The sequence below is a fragment of the Octopus sinensis genome, unplaced genomic scaffold (assembly GCF_006345805.1).
Source record: "Octopus sinensis unplaced genomic scaffold, ASM634580v1 Contig11923, whole genome shotgun sequence".
NCBI lineage: Eukaryota > Metazoa > Mollusca > Cephalopoda > Octopoda > Octopodidae > Octopus > Octopus sinensis.
This window is the reverse complement of record NW_021832479.1, coordinates 2243-9073: the sequence shown is the minus strand read 5'-3', so window position 1 is coordinate 9073 and position 6831 is coordinate 2243. Positions and strand designations below refer to the sequence as shown.

General features: G+C 36.4%; 1 long non-coding RNA gene across 1 annotated transcript; it reads right to left on the bottom strand.

Annotated features, from left to right (window-relative positions):
• Positions 1-2964: 2964 nt before the first annotated feature.
• LOC115229125 lies at positions 2965-6548 on the bottom strand. Its single transcript, XR_003883297.1, has 2 exons — positions 6466-6548; positions 2965-3074 (listed from the first exon to the last, which is right to left on the bottom strand). It is a non-coding gene; the product is annotated as an uncharacterized LOC115229125 (long non-coding RNA).
• Positions 6549-6831: the final 283 nt, after the last annotated feature.

Genomic DNA, 6831 nt, shown 5'->3' with positions numbered 1-6831 from the left:
AGGGGCCCCAGGGAGAGGGAGTGAGTAGGGAGGAGGGTGAAAAAGACGGTGGGGTAGGGATGAAAGTCGATTAAGTGGATACCCTTTTTCCCCAGTATATGACTGGTACAACAATGTGTCGACCTTTGTATCAGAAGGAAGGAAAGGAAGGTTTCAAGTGCAAAGTTAGAGTCTGGTGGGGTTTGAAACTGGAATGTGAAAAGGCCCACCTCAGAGTTTATCGCAAAGCAAATATTCTTGTCCTTTTTTTTTTTTTTTTTTTCAAAACTTTTACGATTCCGCTAATCCAGTGATCTAATCATAATAATAATAAAAATAATCCTTTCTACTATAGGCATAAGACTTGAAATTTTTTGCGTAAGGAGGGACAATCGATTATATCGACCCCAGTTTTCCAGTGGAACTTATTTTACCCCCCAAAAAGAGAATGAAAGGCAAAGTTAAACACGGTGGGATTTGAACTCAGAATGTAAAGAGACAGAAGAAATACCGCTGGACATTTTGTCTGACATGCTAGCCATTCTGCCAGATGGCCACCTCGGTAATAATGATAACGCTTTCTACTATAATAGGCACAAGGCTTGAAATTTGGGATGAGGTGGGGGGGGGGACTAGTTGATCACATCGACCCCAGTGTTTCACTGGTACTTAAGGAGAGGCAAAGTCAACCTCGGTGGAATTTGTACTCAGAATGTGCAGACAGACAAAATACAACTAAGCATTTCGCCTGGTATACTAACAATTCTGCCAGCACACCACCTTAAAATAAAAATAATAATAATAAAAATAGTAGTAGTAGTAGTAGTAGTAGTAGTAGTAGTAGTAGTAGTAGTAATATACAGTAGTAATAATAGCAATATTTTAGTCATAATTAAATTAAGAAATCTACCGGATATTTAAGAAATATTTTTAACATTTTTCAATTCAATTTCTTTCACCTAAACATTATCCTTATTATTATTATCAATAATACTATCCTTCTTATTATTACTATTACTATTATTATTATTATCATCATCATATTATTATAATCATTATCAATATTTAATATGATTTTTAAAAATAAAATATCTCTTTTTGCCCAACTTCAGTCTTGCTTGTTTTTCCATGGTGTAATTTTAAAAATTAAAATTTAGAATAATAATGATAATAATAATAATAATAATAATAATAATAATAATAATAATAATAATCATAATCCTTTCTACATTATGTGCAAAGCCTGGAATTTTACGGGAGTGAGGGGTTAGTCAATTACATCGACACCAGTGCACAACTGGTACTTATTTTTTCAACATTGAAAGGATGAAAGGCAAAGTGGACTTCAGCAGGATTTGAACTCAGAATGGAAAATCCGACAAAATACCGCTAAGCATTTTGCCTAGCAAGCTAACGATTCTGTCAGCTCACTGCAATAATAATAATAACAATAATAATGATAATAATAATAATAATAATAATAATAATAAAAGACAACAAACAAGTAATTTTCCTTCTTTTTCTTCCTCTTTGTTGTTGTTATTGTTCTTCTGGGCTGAAGTGTCTTTCATTCTTCATTTTAAATGATGTTTGTTTTTTTTTTGTTTTTGTTTTTTGGGGAGTCTTTTATGCTTCTTCCTTACTTTTGGGGTTATTTTTTTTTTTTTTCATAATTTGGTGACTATTTCTTCAAAAATCATTATTAACCAACACCCTCCCACCCCAGGCCCACTCAAACCCCCACCCCCCGCTTTTCCCTGTGCCCGAAGAAGAAGAATGTAACTGGAGATCAGAGGTGAAAGGTGATGAAAGCCGGGGGTGGGGTGGGAGAGGGGGGAAGTGGAGATAATAAAAGTCAAGTACTACAGAAGAGACAAAAAAAATTGAGAGAAAAAAAACGAAAAAAAAAAAACGAAATAAAATAACAAAAATGAAAACAAAAAAAATAACGAAAACAAAACAAAAACAGATCAGAACTCTTTCTGGTCCCCTGCCCCTCTGCCTACCACCACAAACACACACACACACACACACACACACACACACATGCACATACATTGACACTTATACATACTCATGTACATACACAACCACTACTTCATATTCTGCAATTTTTGAATAAAATCTTTGTTTCTAAGTGTATGTGTGTGTGTGTGTGTGTGTGTGTGTGTGTGTATATATATATATACAGATATATACATATACAAATAACTATATACATACATACATACATACATATATATACATATATATAAATACATATATACATATGCACAAATACACGTATCTCTATATATATATATACACACATACATATATACTTATATATATATATATGCACAAATACAAATATATATATATACACACACACATATAAACAAATATATATACATAAATACACACACACATATATATAGGTACACACATGTATGCATGTATGAATGTATGTATGTATGTATGAATGTATGTATATATATATTATATATATATATATATATATTTACACACATATATATATATAATATACATATATATATATATATGTGTGTAAATATTAGGCGTAATATCTGTGCTTAGTTTGTAAAGAAACTTCCACTAACACTACCACCATCACCATTGCCACCACTTACTGTTTCATCTCTGTTTTTACTCTTTTTTACAAGTGATGGAAGTAGTAGTAGTAGTGGTAGTATTAGTAGTAGTAGTAGTGGTAGTCGTGGTGGTGGTACTAGTGGTGGTGTGTTTGTAGTAGTAACTGAAAGTTGTGGTTGTAGCAGTCATGGTGGTGGTTGTAGTAGTTTTGTCAGTGTTGACATTGTTGTTAGTAGAGTTGTGGTATAGGTGCTAGTGCCGAGTGGTGACTGTGTTAGTAAGTGGCGACAATGCTAATGCCGGCATGCACGTGTGTTTGTGAGTGTGTATGTGTGTGTGTGTGTGTGTGTGTGTGAGTGAGTGGATGGGGTTGTGAGTGGTGGTCAGCAGGGGTTGGCAGAGGGGTCAGTGGGTCGTGGATAAACAGGTCTTCACTGAGGCAAAGCTTTCAAGATTGCGTGGACTTCCTCGGCAACCAATGCGAGTGAATACTGGAACTGTTCCTGCAACAAGAAATAAAAAAAAACAACGGTAATTAATTATATATCATCATCAATATTCTCAACATCATCCATATCATCATCACCACCAACATCATGAACATTGTCACCATAGTTGCTGTCATCCACATTATCATCCTCATCATCACCATCATTGTCATCATCATCAACACTATCATCATTTCCATCATCATCGTCATCATTATCAGTCGTTATCATTGTCATCATCGTTAGCACCATCTCCATCAATGTCATCATTACTCTCGTTGTCATCATCACCACCATCATCAGCATCATAGATTTAACACCCACTTTTCCATACATATACATGTATATATATATTTACATACATAGATACATATATATATATGTATATTATATAGAGGTACTATTCATAGGTACCGACACGCTAGTCAAAACTACTAAAATAAACAAATTTTACCGAATGCAAAACTTCAAAGCAAGTCATTTAAAAACAGAATTTAGTTACATATCACCTGTGATTTCGCAATCAATGCAGAATATGCATTCTATGCTCTTCAGTGCAACGAACTCAAGACATGTAAGGAAAAAACACAATATAGCATACATGTCGGTACCTATGAATAATAGTACCCTCTATATAATATAAATAAATATTTTCAAAGTGGAAAAATTTACAGATTTTTTCTCTTACGAGGTTTTTCACGCTAACTACTGATAATTTCTTATAAAGATTTTATCCTTAATTTTAAATATATATATATATATATATATATATATATATATATACACACATATACATACACATAGACATATATATATGTGTGCATGTGTGTGTGTGTGTGTATATATATATATAAGGAATGTATATCCCCCCCAGCATAGAAGTAGGGGTTCACCAAGGTACAGTTCTCAGCCCCCTCTTATTCATTATAGTCCTCCAGGTTGTGATTGAGAATATTCAGAAACTAAAGTGAGATCGCAGCCATGGCCAATGCCAGTGTTGCATGTCCAGCCCATTTAAGAGTACCCTTGATATGTCAAGTATAACCAAAATCACAGCTGTGGCTAGTGCCCCCTGATGGGACCCTGTTCTGGTGGAGCCCTTAAGCTGAACGTGGTCGATGCCAGTGTTTCCTGACTGGCTCCCATGCCTGAGGCACATAAAAGGGAACAAATGAAAAAGAAACCCTTATTGCATGCTGGAAGAAGGTGTGGCCAGAGAGTGTCCAGGATGAGGACTTCCCACCTGAAGATGTTCAGCATGAGGCCCTCAACAATGCAGGGAAACTGGCAAAGGTACTTGGAGGCAAATGGTTTTGACAACATCATGCAAGATGAGGTCAACAACATCATCAATGCCCACTCTGACCGACGAAGATTTGTTGGAGTTAATTAAGTCTGCCAGAGAAGAGGAGGTGGAAGCACCAGATCTGGAGAAAGAGGAGGATGAGGTGGGCCTGACAACTGAACGTCTGTCTGACCTTTTAAGTTAAGTTAAGTTAGTTAATTTAATTTTTTGGCTCAAAAAACAAAAAGCAAGGCCATGTAGGGGGACATGGAGTTATGCAAAAAGTTCAGGACATTTCTGGTCAAGAGAGACTTTGAACCAAGCGGTCGTCGGCATCTTCACTATCTTGTCCGGCAGCTTATTCCATGGATCCGCAACCCGGATGGAGAAAGCCCCTCTCCTTCGATTGAGATGAAATCGTTGCAGATAGAGCTTTTTGGAGTGACCCCGCAGCCGACGCTCTGAAGCAGGAATGAAGAACAGCTCTTTCAAGAGGTTACACTTTCCGCTTATGATGTTGTGAGCAAGAATGAGATCACCACGGCGTAGTTGTTTTTCGAGAGAATAAAGGTCAAGCGTCTTCAGCCTTTCTTCATAAGACAAATTCTTGAGACCAAGAACCATGCGAGTAGCCAGCTTCTGAACTCTTTCGAGATGCTGTATGTCTTTGAGGAGATAAGGAGAAGAGGCTTGAATCCCGTACTCCAATATGGGTCTCACTAGTGTGACATAGAGCGGTAGGAATATGGCTGCTGTGAGCATTCCGAATGACCGTCGAATCAAAAACAGAACTCCACGTGCTTTGTTGGCAGCATGGACGCACTGGGCCGAAGGCGAAAAGGACAACAAGGACAACCAAGGAATTGCAAGGGAAGACGGAAGCATGGGATCCCCATATGGTTCGGTCTCTCCAATTTAAAAATGCCATCGATGCCGCCATGCAGATGTATAAAACTCTCCTCAACACCATGAAAAAACAATGACAGCAATTTCCTATCACAGTGTTCTTCAAGTCCACCAAGAAAGATTTGCAGGAAGATACGACATCCCCTAAAACACCTGAAGAAGAGGTGACACCTGAAAAACTTTAAATCTTCTTTGTTGTGCAGTCATTACTCTCATTATTTCCATCATTGTCTTAACCTTTTTGTTACCATATTTCTGTTGAGATGCTCTGTGTTTCTTTCAATTAATTTTAAATATAACAAAGAATTTAGTAAAATAACTTAGTTATCATTAAGCTAGTGTTAGGAACATAAATTGTGACTAAGGTTTGGTGGAAGACTTTAATTCAGAACTTATGTAAACAAGACATTTGTACTACAGAACCAGAGGTTGTATCAGGCACGTTGGTATCAAAATGGTTAAGAATTGTTTCTCTATTATATATTTTAACCTTTTTGTTACCATATTTCTGTTGAGATGCTCTGTGTTTCTTTCAATTAATTTTAAATATGACAAAGAATTTAGTAAAATAACTTAGTTATCATTAAGCTAGTGTAAGGAACATAAATTGCGACTAAGGTTTGGTGGAAGATTTTAATTCAAAACTTATGAAAACAAAACATTTGTACTACAGAACCAGAGGCGGTTTCAGCCAGGTTGGTAACAAAAGGGTTAAATCAATATTCATTATTGGTGAGTAACCATACATTTTACTTATTTTCTATCAAAATATTATTAAATATTATATATATATAATATTTTACATTATATTTTGATATATATATATATATATATATATAAACAATAAACGTCACCCTTTTCAAACCTAGCCAGGCTCATGGGCCCAGTTTCCCGGTTTCTGGCGTATGTGTTCCCCCCAGCTGGACGATACGCCAGTCCATCGCAGCGTTACTCAAGAAACAGAAAGAGAGAATGAAGTTGTGGCGAACGAGTACAACAGGGGTTGCCACCACCCGCTTCCGGAGCCTCGTAGAGCTTTTAGGTGTTTTTGCTCAATAAACACACACAATGCCCGGTCTGGGAATAGAAACAGCGATCCTCTGACTGCGAGTCTGCTGCCCTAACCACTGGGCCATTGCGCCTCCAGAGGAAGGAAGGAAGGAAGAAAGAAAGAAAAGAAAGAAAGAAAGAACAGAAAGAAGGAAAGCTACTGACCTTCACTCTAACCATTTTCATTCTCTGGTCTCTGATGTGTTCTAAGGTGGCAGCAATGTCAATCTCCTTGGCACCTGCAAAATAATAATGATAATAATAATAATAATAATAATAATAATAATAATAACAATAATAATAATAATAATAATAATAATAATAAAAATTCCTTTGCAGTTCCAGTTGTTACTTATAGCTACAATGTGTTGAACTGGAATATGAGTGAAGTAAAGAATATAGATAGAAAAATACGCAAGCTGCTGAGTTGTAATAGGATGCACCACCAAAAGGCAGACGTAGATCGCCTTTACCTCCAGACCCAAGGAGGTCGAGGCCTGATCCAATTTGAACTAGCTTACAAAACAACCA